This window comes from Cuculus canorus, chromosome 11 (assembly GCF_017976375.1).
Source record: "Cuculus canorus isolate bCucCan1 chromosome 11, bCucCan1.pri, whole genome shotgun sequence".
NCBI classification, from domain to species: Eukaryota; Metazoa; Chordata; class Aves; order Cuculiformes; family Cuculidae; genus Cuculus; species Cuculus canorus.
The window spans coordinates 11605921-11618103 of NC_071411.1; the positions used below are offsets into that span (position 1 = coordinate 11605921).

Consider the following 12183-nt stretch of genomic DNA (forward strand, 5'->3'; position numbering starts at 1 on the left):
AAGAGTGGTCTCAGGGGATTGTTAATGGTGTAAGGTTTTCTGTGTCATGCTCTGTCTTTCAAATCTAACACCTGTTTTGATGATTGAAAAGTTGTCGACACTGTAGTAACCTTTTGTACTGCCTGCTCTTGTCCTGCCTCAGCCAGCAAAATAGAAACTTGCTTTGAACCAGTTCACTAGAGAAAAGCAGGGCACACCTCACACTTTTTTCCCCTCTAAGGAAAGTGCAACCCAATAATCTCCTTCAATATAGTTTTAAAAATGCGGTGCTCTTTCTGCATTAAAAACAATATAATGCTTTAAAATACAGTCCTTCAGATCTCTTTGAAGGTATTCAACACTGCAGCCTTAGTTTATCTCTCATCAGATTGTAAAAGATTTTTTGGCATCTGTTGCCTAAGCATTCAGAGTAATGAATCACTTTCATCTTGTGCTGGGCACACAGTGTGCGCATGCATGCTGCTGCTGCCTCCTGCACAGTGAATGAGGAATAAGAAGGTCAATATAGGATGTGGAGTTTTTCAGAAGCAAGTGCCTGGTTCTGTTGAAAATATTCCACTTGGGTGGAAATATTCCTCTTCCCCCCCGCCCCGTTGTTGAAACAAAATAGGTCATCAAAATCCTTTGAGTGCTGTAGGAAGTGTCTGGCTCTGTTTAAGTCAAAGGTTGATGCATATAAAGAATTCTCAAATGTATTATTTTCACCTACTTTAACTTTTCTAGTCTGAAGGGGACCTCTTGTTCAAGGTTAAAGCTAACTATAATGTTGATGTTTTGGAAGCAGATCATGGAAGATCATGGAAGCAGAACCAAACCATTTTGACTCATGTGCATATCTGTTTTAACATGCTTCCCCCTCCCTCGTTTATTAAAATTAGAAAATGTCTTTCTCATTTTCCCATTTTTGTGAAAGGGATTATTTTGAATAGTCCTCCTATGAATGGTTTAGTAAAGAAAGCCATCTCACTACCGAGAAGTAAAATCTTCCCATAACTTCGTTGAGTAGACATCAGGCTTTGGTGTTGATCTTAATGGAAAAGAGAAGGGAATCAAATTCCCTTCTGATACCTGTGACCAGCTGCCAAAACAGAAGGTTTGATCTACATACAGTTGCCATTCCAAGGAATTGGAGAGCGCTGCTTTCTTCCCTTTGTCTGCATCAAATTCTGTTGTTCTTCTATTTATTTATCTGCTGTTGAGCATCCCCCAAAGCAAAGTTTTTATGCCTGGTGTTAAGGATGGGATGGACTTCCCCTTAACAAAGCTGCAATGGCATGAAAGCCTAGGACAAAAGGAATAGCAAAGGACATCAAGTAACTCTCTGAGACTAAATAGCACACCAAAAATAACGTTTCTCAGTTCAGAGAAATAAGGCCATGTCAAAATGTCTATGTGGCATGTGGTTAGCGATGACAGTGCAGAAAATGAGAGCAGGGACTCTCTGCATCCACATCGGAGACAAACGGTAACACTGCTGCAGTCCTTCTGCCGAGCCAGCGCATCCCGGCAAGGCTTTAAATAGGACATTTCGCACTAGGAGCAGAGCTGTGTCAATCACGGCTTGTCGATTGTTAAACTTCTGTGAGCTTTAGACTCCTGCAATTTGGGTAGTGTGTATCTTGGCAGAAGGACACGTGTTCTCTGAAATACCGTCTGTAGTAGCTTACCGACCTTTTTATAATGTCCCCAATTTTCATCTGTCAAAGGAAGTTACAGGAACAATATTTTTTAAGTGATAACCGGAATAATTTCAATTCTGGTAGGCACAGCAGAACAATCTTTCAAAGAGCATTATATTCAGAGATGTTCAAGGTCTGGTCTGAAGTCAGCAGGAGTTGATGGTAAGATTCAGATATCAGTGAGCTACAGAAGAGGCCCTTGGATGAGGGCCACAGTTGAGAAAGTGGCTTAAAACTACTTTTCAATTCCCCTAAATTTGGAAGTTATTTCATGAGCCTTCCTGCAATCTCATGTGTTCATTTGAACACTGAGCTTAACGAAGGAAGCTGGCGTTAGAGGGTCAGGAAAGTCTGTGTATTTAAAGGTCCCCCAGGCTGTTCTTGCTCCTGTGTTTGAGAAGGCAGTGGTGCTTGCAGAGCAGCACGTGTTCATACACCTTTGCTTCATGTGTTCTGTTGTAGCACAGTGCCTTAGCCCAGATCCTACAAATAACCAGCATTCACTAGGTGATACGCTGATATGGAAGGGTAAGGGCAGTGTCTACGCTGTGTCAGTCTCTTCCACCTTTCTTTAACAATTGGATTCAGACTGACTGGAACGTTTGTGAGTCATTGAAGTCTTATATCACAGATTCAATCTTAAATTGTAAACCTTCCAAATAAGAGAACAAATGAATGAGATGTAATGAAGTACAAAATATTTTTGTTTTGACCTAAATAACATCTTTCATTTGTTTGGAATCTGTTTCCCTCTGTGGTTCACCAGGGGGAATACTGGTTATTTTTAGGTGTGACACCAGTATTTCTTCTATTTTTTTTTTTGTTGGTTGGGCTGTGCAGCAGAAAAAAATATTCTTTTATCTTTGTAGCAAGACTTGTGCAGCCCTTCCTTGCAATTCCTGTGTTTGAGCTTAAGTGTAAATCAGAGGCAAATCCTTGATGACTATATGATTAGTCTAGCAGTAATTTAGTGTACATTAAAGACTGAGCACACAGGACTGTAATATCAATTAAATTGGTATCTAAGACAAAAGTGGATTTTATTTCAATTCCAAGATAATTTAAAATAAAAATATAGATTTTATTCCATGTCTAAGACCTGCCAGTTGTGTTCATACTGTTTTTTCCTGCTGTGCTGAAATCCTTCACCATAGCTGGTACTTCCCAGCTGCTGCTGTACTTTCTTTTCAGTATAGGTTTAAAGTGCACGTTAAAACGTTAGATGAACTGTTCAAATAGAACATCACAATGATCTACAATTTAGTGGTATTGTCCTGATTATTTCATGATGAATGATGCACTGAGAAAAATGGGATAGGAATTAAACAGAAAAAAATATACATTCAGTACTGAGCAATAAAGCACTATTGGCAATTGTATTTCGATGTAAAATGTTAGTTATTTCTATGAATAATTTCTTAATGATCCTTAAGTAAATATACTGGATGATTATTTTTATCAAAAAGTAACTGCAAGATATAAAATTACGTAAATACTGATACTGTTCTACCTGTTTGCCCCTGTGTCTTTAAGATATTTTGGGCACTGGATGTTTAATAGAAAGAACGTGCTTAAGGTAAACCCTCATTCAGTTATTAACTTAAACTCCAAGCTACTAATCCAGCAGAACCACAAATACTGCATTTAGAACTGGTTGCTTAATTAATATTATTGGTCTACCTATTTCTTAGAAAACAGTCTAACTTTAAGGAAAAAAAAGACTCATTACAAGGTATCATTTCATTGCCAGTTTTCTTTTGCTGCCTCACTCACAGTCTACTGTTGCTTTAAAACAGAGAATTGTTTTGACGATGTGAAATACCAGGGTTGATACTGAAGTTAAATTGGATTTTAATTCTCTCTGTTGAAAGTTAGCAGATCTGTTTGTTCACTTGCCACTTAGCATGTGACCTTGAGCAAGACAGCAGCAAGGGCTAAATTTTTTGAGAAATGGTCTCTAATTAGAAGAATTTCTATTCTCTGCTGTGTGCCTTGCAGGTACTTGAATCAGAATGCTGGAAAAACATTTGTTGGACCTTGCTTTTATGAGAAGGAAAACCAAAATCTCATGGATAAAAAAACTCTCTGACCTTGGCCACTAACTTGAAAAGAAGCACAAATACAATTACCAGTAGATAAGCTTCTGTTTATAGGTTACATCCCAGAGTTCCCGTGGAGCTGGCAGAGCAGTGGTAACATTTTCAGCCAAACCGTGGGGCTGATGGGCAAATCCACTTTGGAACTAAGGTGCACTGTGCTCGTTTGAGTGCTCAGCAGCTTCTGGTTTTCTCTCTTTCCTCACCCAACACACTTCACAAATAGATGATCCTCCTCCCAAAGGAACTCAATAGCACGTGTGAGCTAAAGAGAGAGCTTGATTCCCAGTTTAACTGGAGAGTAAGTGAATAGTAATTGCAAACACTGTCTATACTGTGTTGGCCAAGCAATTTTGAGAAAATGCTTGTGTGAATGAGATCTTGAGCTGAACTTGCCAGTGTTTAATTTCTTTGCAAGGAAGGCCAGAACACAGCACTGTCTTGCCTGTCTAAAACATGCAAATATACTGAAGTGTGCAGGACTTTGCTCTAGCTACCCAGCGTATCTATCTAGCATACCTGCATAGAAATATTGCTGTCTGTGTTTCTTTCAGCAAGTTAAGTCTTAAGAAGTTTCCTATAATTCAAAGGAGTGCAGTGGTGCATGACTTTGTTCATCTCAGGACTATTTTGAGCTATGCTGTGCCAGGCCAGGCTGTTTCAGAGACTGGGAGTCTAGGTTACTCGCTTCTTGCAGTGGAAGGTTCAGGGCATGGTCTGGTTGTTTGTCCTTAGTGCAGTTACCTAATCTGGAGTTTTTTTACTTCCTTTGCTGGATCAAAGCAAATGTACCCTACTCTTTGTTAAGTAAATTCCCCAAGTCTGTACTGTGTGGAAACACAATCCCTTCCCAATAAGGACATGTATTTCTTCTTTTACTGTCACTGGTCACCATAGCATCTCCCCCCTGTCCTCTTAAGCAGTCGGTGTAAAAAAGTAGGCAAAAAGTAATGCAGTAGTTAGGAAGCTTAGTCTGTTCTTAATTTCCATTAACACGTCTCAGTTTGTATGCTTTATAAACAAAGATATTTGCCAGCAACTTCGTAGATCGAGGTACAAAGCTGCAAGGTAGTTCTATGCAAATTTCTCATGTGTTCTGAAAATTACAGCATCAAGATGGCCAATTCTGATGAAGCAAGAAAAACTTCAGCAAAATAAAACCAAGAAAATACCCCACAGTATTTACTTCTTCAATGACTTTAAAATTTTGAAAAACAAGACTTGCATGCATGTTCTGCACGTCTCAGGGACGACCTGTGTCTCTCGTATTTAAAGCTTGGTTTTAGTGAACAGTAAAAAGGGTTATCTTTTATTATTATTATTTTGTTTGCAGGTTTCTCAAATGCAGAAAATAATTCCTGTTCAGAATTGCTCGAATAATCTCACCTCATTGGTTTCCAACAAAGCCACCAAGATTGGCACTTCAACAAATTGAAAGTTCAGTGTGGAACAAAAGCCAATGACAAAACCTGACTGCTTTATATGGAGGCCTGAGATTAATGGTTGAAATTATTTAGCTGCCATGCTTTGCCTCTGTGAAAACCAGAGCACAGAGTAATAGCTATGTGAGTTTATTTTGCCCCTTCTCACCCTACTTGTGACTACTTTTAGTACATTCTCTCATTTTTACTTTCTCTAGCTCCTCTGGTTTATTTGGTTCACCCCTCTGGTTTATTTGGAGATGCTGTGCCTGAAGCATGGGAAATCCCAGCACCAGAAGTACGCCCGGCCAGGCAGTTGGGAGAGGATGTGGTTGGCTGCCCTCCCAGGTGCGCAGGTGGCAGGAGGGGTGTGTTCTCAGAAGGATGTCAGAAAAATGAAAACCTCGGGGCCCAATGAACTGTGCGCTGCATTGACTCAGGAGGAACGGTGAGTTTTTATTGGGAATGTATAATTTACTATTGCAAGGAGACTCCTTATAGGCTGATGCTGAAGAAAACCACTGCTCCTTTTATCTAGGGTGCTTGAGTCACCTGTGATAATGTTTTTAAGGCCTTAAAGTAGTAACACTCCGAACCGTTGAAAATGCACGTATATGGAAAAAAGGTCACACATTTATCAGCATGTACAGAGGCCTGTGCACAAGCCTGTTGACATGGGTTCTTTGTAACTGCTTTTGTCCTTAAATTCTGAGACCAACCTAGGGGCTCTGGGCCCTCTCCCTTGTGTCTTTGGGCACCCATCAGCCTTCCTCCGCAGGTGCGTTAGCTGCCCATCTCTCAGCTGCCATTATTTCCCATTGCACAGCCTTAAAAGCTCTCCTGTGTGCAGTGATTGGGGTCACTATTGTGAACCCACTATCTGGTGGGTCTCCTTGGTTTTGTATATGTGGAAGTAGCTATTTCTGAATAACCTTTGGAAAAAGTCTTAGGGAGTTAAATGTGGCTGAAAAATCTATAGCAGACTATTGTAAGAACATAATAGAATATGGCACAAAAGAAAGACCTTCCTCCAGGGCTTTCTAACCTAATTATGTAGCAAATATGTAACTGTATCAGAGACTGTTGTTGAGCTTTTAAACATTCTGTAGAAAAGTTAATATTTTCTGTTCCATTAATAGCAAATCAGGGTTTGTGTGTGGTTGCCAGTTTTGTTGGCAGGTTTATTAACTTTCTTGCTAACATAGTAAAGGCTTAGAAATAGACCTTCTTTTTTTTTCCCTCCTTAGTGTGTTTTTTGTTGGTGGCTTTTTTTTTCTTTTTCTTTAAACCAGCTTTTCTTATTTCCTTGGAGCTGTAACTTCTCAGAATTCCAGTCAGGGCCAGCACCCTGTTGCACTAACTCTGTACATTAAAGGAATGATATGTAATGTAGTAAATAAACCTGCTTGAGGCGTTGATAAAACAGACTTTTTTTTTCCTGGTTCAGTCTGTTTCATATGCGTCCTGCAGTCTCTCTATTCAAGCGAGGAAACATTAGATCTGATTCGTCAAGGTAGTTACAGAGAAGCTTAATTCTAAGCTGGTGAAAAATCCCACTGATTTCCTGAGGCTACTCATTTGTTAGAGAGATAGACAAGTACTAATATCCAATGATAAGTTGACTTCATAATGTACAAATCATGCATATGCCATTTTTGCAGGTGAGTTTAAAGACTATCATAAATTTATGATAAATAATCTGGAAAATGTCTTATTTAGTCACATTATCCCTTCAGATAATGCTTCTCCAGACACTTTACCAGAAAAATCCTCACTTCCATTGTGATGCCAGCAGTGTGGGTTTGGTTTCTCAGTGTACTAACAAAGAGATTTCAAGAATGGGTGTGCTGGCAGTGGGCAAAATGATTGCTTAATTGTTAAGGAAGAAAAAAATTAGCTAGCCCTGAAATTAAAGGTTGTTGTGGTAGCTAAACCAAAATGTTCATAGCATTATTTGATATATCTAAAAGCTTAACAGTGAAGATGTTCCTAATAGAGCTGTTTCGTTCAGAGCAATTGGTTGTGGTTTAACTTCAAGTTTTATCCATTATTAAGAGGTAAAACTATTTTCAGTGCCCGTAAGATAAGAGAAGAAAGCAAGAGCTGTATGCCAGGCTTTTTGACTTCCAGAAAGCTTTTGGATAGTTTGTAAGCAAGTGCGAAGGGGCATTTTGTGGAATGGGAGCAGAGGCCTTGAAGTGGGCAGGAGATAAAGGATAAATGCCAAGAAACAGTTTTCTTCTGCAACCTCCTCTGCAAGGATCTTGATGGTGGGCAACACTGCATCTCATCTGCCCACACTGGAAAAGGGGGTAGAGTATGTTTCGGGGGAAAACCAAAAAAAATTAGCTTCTGTTATCAAGGGAATGATGACAAAACCTTCTGAGATCGTTTGCCTCCTGGCAGTTACCCAGAAGCTGTAGACTCTGAGTTTGTTATGCAGGATCACAAATGGTGATTTCTGGGATCAGCAACTGTTGGAGTCGGTAGGAACTAATTCTTTCCTTCCGAGAATGACGTGTAATCTTTTGTTACCAGTATTATGGGACTGGAGCATGGAAATTCATCTTCTGACAAGCATGGCAGTGCTTGTAAATATTGCTTATATAAGTGTTTGTACATGTATTTGTTTTGCATTATTACTGTATAGGCTTTTTAAACAGCTTTTAGAGATGTCCTGAGTTTTAGCAGCCATAATCATATTTAGGTGGCATATCTGTCTTTTTTTTTTTTAAAACAAAAAAATCCTTCTGTGTCCTTCAGAGTGTTTTGAGTTGTCAGGTCTTTCTCAGGGCTGTAATATTTCTAGCTGCTTTTTACATATGTTGAGCCATGAACTTCATTCTCTAAATGTAGAGAACAATAGCAAAAAGGTTGGTTATATTTTTTTCTGAACTCAGGATAGAGTAGTACTAGTAGTGAAATGATTGATGTGCTCTTCTCCTAAACTAAACTAAGCAGGTGTTAATGTGTACCATGTTGCTTGTTAATCCGGCTGCTGGCAAGCCTAGAGGTTGTCTGGCAGAGATGGAATCAGTCTCTTGCGCTTCCTCCCTGGTGTTGCCCATTGCTGCTAACTCTTCTGTTTCCCTCTCTAAACAAAAGGAGTCAATTTCAAAGTGATTGATGATGGTCTCCTTTTCCCTTTCATTAACTGCTAACTACCCTCGAAAGCAGGCTTGCTGCTCCAACACCTGACCACAGATGGCCAGATGAAATAAAAAGGATAAGGTGAGCTGGAGTGCCTCAAACCCATTTATACAGTAAAGAGGAACAAATTGAATGTTTCAAGAAGTAATACTAGGCTATCAGTGAGTGGTGGGCTTGGTTATTTAGTAATTTATAAGCCACTAGCCTTAACTCTTGTTTAAGGCTACTGAATTGTTATCTGAAGCTCCTGGGCACTATCATTAGGATTCCTGTAAAATACGCTCATTAATCTGCAAATAATGAGTGGGTAAATTGATTGCCTGCTATCTAGCGCCCTGTCAACAAGTGTACACCAATTCTTTTCTTATGTGTGCAGCATTGCTTATGTATCATTCTCCGGAGAAGGGTTTCCATTGCAATAGTGGGTGTTCATACCTGCAGTTCACATGTCAGGTGCAACTTTGAAACAATGGGCTTCATCAGTCTGGGGGATAATCTCATGTCCTGACAGTGATCTGTGTTGTAGAATCAAGTGAAATAAGTGCTCCTCTGTGGAAAGCAGGTGAGTAACAATGTGGGCACCTCCAGCTGTGGTTGGAAAGGGATTGTCCTTCCCACTGCGGTGTGGAGAGAATGTAAAGGAACCACTCTCCATCAGTTGAGCACCTAAAAATGCTTCCCTTAAAGTTCATAATTAGCAAAATGATCTTTCATCAGATCTACATAGGTATGTTGCCATATCCTTTTGGAAATTCAGAAGACAATGTGTGTTTCACAAGGATAGGTGAGGAGCGGGCTGAACTCCTCCATCATTTGTATTTGCCTAAATAAGAGCCTGGAGCCCTTAAAGATGCAGTGTCTTTGAAAGAAAATATCCAGGCTGGAATCTGATTTTGGATTATATAGAAAGAAAAAAACAAACTTGCAGAGGTGATGTTTCTATCTAACTAAATCTTATTTATTGTAGTGGCAAAGTATAACAGTAAGGGTGAGTTTAGTGCTGGCAAACTTCGGTGTCAGCTTTCTTTCAGCTGGGTAATTAATCTCTTTCTGCTCTTTCACCTTTATGACTGAAACTTTCCTGCCTAGTATGGAAATATCTTTCTAGGGAGCCAAATTACAAGGCATAGCAGACTGCTTTTGATGCATTTAAGGAACGTTTTCCTTCAGGCTTTCCGTGGAGAGCGCTCTAGGGCCCTGCGTGTGCCTCCTGCCATCTGAACCTTGTTAACGATTCCACCCTCTTTCTGATCAATGAGCACATTCTTTATGCACCTCCTTATCTCCCTCCGGGATGTGATGGAGATTGGGAAGGGGGAGGGGTGTCAGATATATCTTGCAAGAGTCCTACTGGAAAGATGAGGATAAAAGTACTCATCAAGTGACTAATTTAATTTTCTCACAATAACTCAAAATTCATACTAGATAAGTGGTCTGTGCCTTTAGAATGATTTTGACGATAAAACATGGCCTAATCAAGAACCCTTCAATAATTAGGATTTTTGCATAAAGGCAAGATACTTTAAACTGGAAGATTGGTAGGAATAGTCTTGGCAGAAGTCACTCTGTGCCCGCCTGGGCTGTTGAAGAGCTTCCTGAGCTGTTCATCACTGCCCTGTACCCAGGGGCCATGCTTTGGGAGCCCCGTCTGCCTTTTTCTGGGCACTGGCTAAACTGCAAAGAGCATAAAAGCTTCCCTTCACTTTTTTTTTTTTAATTTCTCCTCGCTGATGTGGAGCAGTTGGCAGCTGAGTGAATGTCTGAATGTGTCGGAGGGTGCATCCCTGAAGCTGGCGAGGCAGCTGGGCACAGAAGGCTGATTCACGGCAGTGCCAGCCTCAGCTCCGCTTTGTTGAAGTCCCTGGTGCCGGTATGGAGAAAAGACAGAGTATTTTCTGTGAGGCAGAAGGGGCTGGCTCCGGCTCCTTCTATTCTCCAGCTGCACCGTGTAAAACTTGTTAATGCACTAATAGAGATAGTCTAGCCACATGGCAGAAAACTGGGGAAAAATCCATATTTAAATCACTTGCAGGCACATCTTGCAGCTTTTTTAAACTTTCCCCGAATCTGTGTCTCTCAAAACTCTCCTATCTCTGTTCAAAACATGTCAGTTTTCCAGACAGGCTTCCTCCTGCCCACCGTCACTCTGCGGGGGAAGATGAGCAAAAGTTAGCTAAACACATGGAATGTCTGTCCAACACTGGAGAGCTGGAAGGAGCTCTTGTAAATCTTCTGGGATGTAACGTTAAAATACTTGAACAAAAGAATGCTGTGTTACTGAAAATAAAATATTTCCAGGTGAAAATAACTGAAGTGATACCATCTTTCTTTGGCTTAACTTGCATGTTTTATGGAGTAGGTCTGTCTCACTGTTATCTTCTGCTGTCTTCAGCTGTTTATTCTTTTGCCCGTTTTTTCCTGATCTTGCAAAAGCTTAAGCATGACTCCAGTGCCATGTGCTGGGAGAAGTTTCTGCCTCCAGTCAGGCATGAGTGCCAGGGCTTTCAGGGTTAGCGTTGTAGGCTTCCCCTGACTTTAGGCAGGGCTGTTTTTTCTTGCACCTTTGTTAGCCATGCAGCTGACTCGTGTTTCCGGGTGCAATTGTAGTGTTTATAATGAGAGAATTGTCTTTACAGTACATTCTTTTATGCTGTTTTGCTGTTTATTCAAACTCTTTGGTGAGGAATGCGCTTGAATATGTAAACTGCACATCACTTGTCCGTGAGACAAATTATGACCTTGACACTAGTCAGTCAGTTATCTGTTTTTCTTATGCAGTTGGGTAGTTGTGCACATACATTGGGTATTTGGTTGTGTGCCTAACTCTTAAGTTTTGAATGTTGTTGGAAGTGTTAAATGAGAAGATATTTCCAAGGATGTTCTTCGTAATTGGAAATTGAGCCAAGTTTTGGTGCAGAAAAGGACTAGGACTAGCAGGGGGTCCTTTAACACCACGTTCAAGTTGATTCTTTCTGATTAACTGTTCTTCTCCTGTTTGAATCTTCCCCAGTTACCTCAGTGAACTGAGGGCCTTTGTAGTGAAAGGCCACTTGAAAGGGTGATGCTGTGCAGCTTTATCACAGATAATTTTTCATTTTCTGGAGCTACTTTGCTACAGGGAATAGAGACGCTTTTTGATGACTGTTTTCTGATGGGAACATCTTGAATTGCAATTGGATTACAAAGAAGAGTTGGTGGGAGAGCTGCAGTGAGCTCCAGGCACCAGCGGCCTGGCAGTGGTCCTTGAAAATGAGTAAAGTCTGTGGGCCTGAAGGTCCAGCTGCACGGGCCTGGTACAGGGGCTGTCCCTGCTCTAACCTATACTGCCAAATCCAACCGCTCACAAACGGAAGACATTATGGATCATTTCTTGCTCTCCATATCTTGTTATATGGTTTTGGAAATTTGCAATGATGTCCTACTGATGTGATAGGATTCTCTTGACCTTGTGCGTCTAATATATGTGGATATATACATGGTCATGATATTAATGTGGACAAGTTATTTTTTTCACTCTGATGCCATTGTTGTCAGGGCTTTAACACAAATGTCTCTTTAAAAGTATTTCTACAAGTTTTGTTCCTGTATTTTTGCTTCTGTTTTGTTTTGACAGTTGGTAAACATCACAGAAGAAGATCCAACAAAGAGACAGATGCCGACTTAGTAGCTGCACAGTTTGAATGACAAACCAAGATCAACAGATCATTATTTTTCACAGCAAGCAGAGGAGAACTGATAGAAATGGCTGATTTTAGTGATGACCTGTGTTGATAGTAGCTCTTGCATTCCAGAATGCTGTGCAACTGGAGGAGCTCTCTCCTGCAGCATTTTGAGCTT

General features: G+C 40.4%; 1 long non-coding RNA gene across 1 annotated transcript in view; it reads left to right on the plus strand.

Moving 5' to 3' along the window:
• Positions 1-5431: 5431 nt before the first annotated feature.
• LOC128853286 (uncharacterized) overlaps positions 5432-12183 on the plus strand; it is an 88986-nt gene continuing 82234 nt past the window's right edge. Inside the window, exon 1 of the long non-coding RNA XR_008451726.1 lies at positions 5432-5644. This is a non-coding gene — a long non-coding RNA (uncharacterized LOC128853286). The remainder of the gene's footprint in view (positions 5645-12183) is intronic.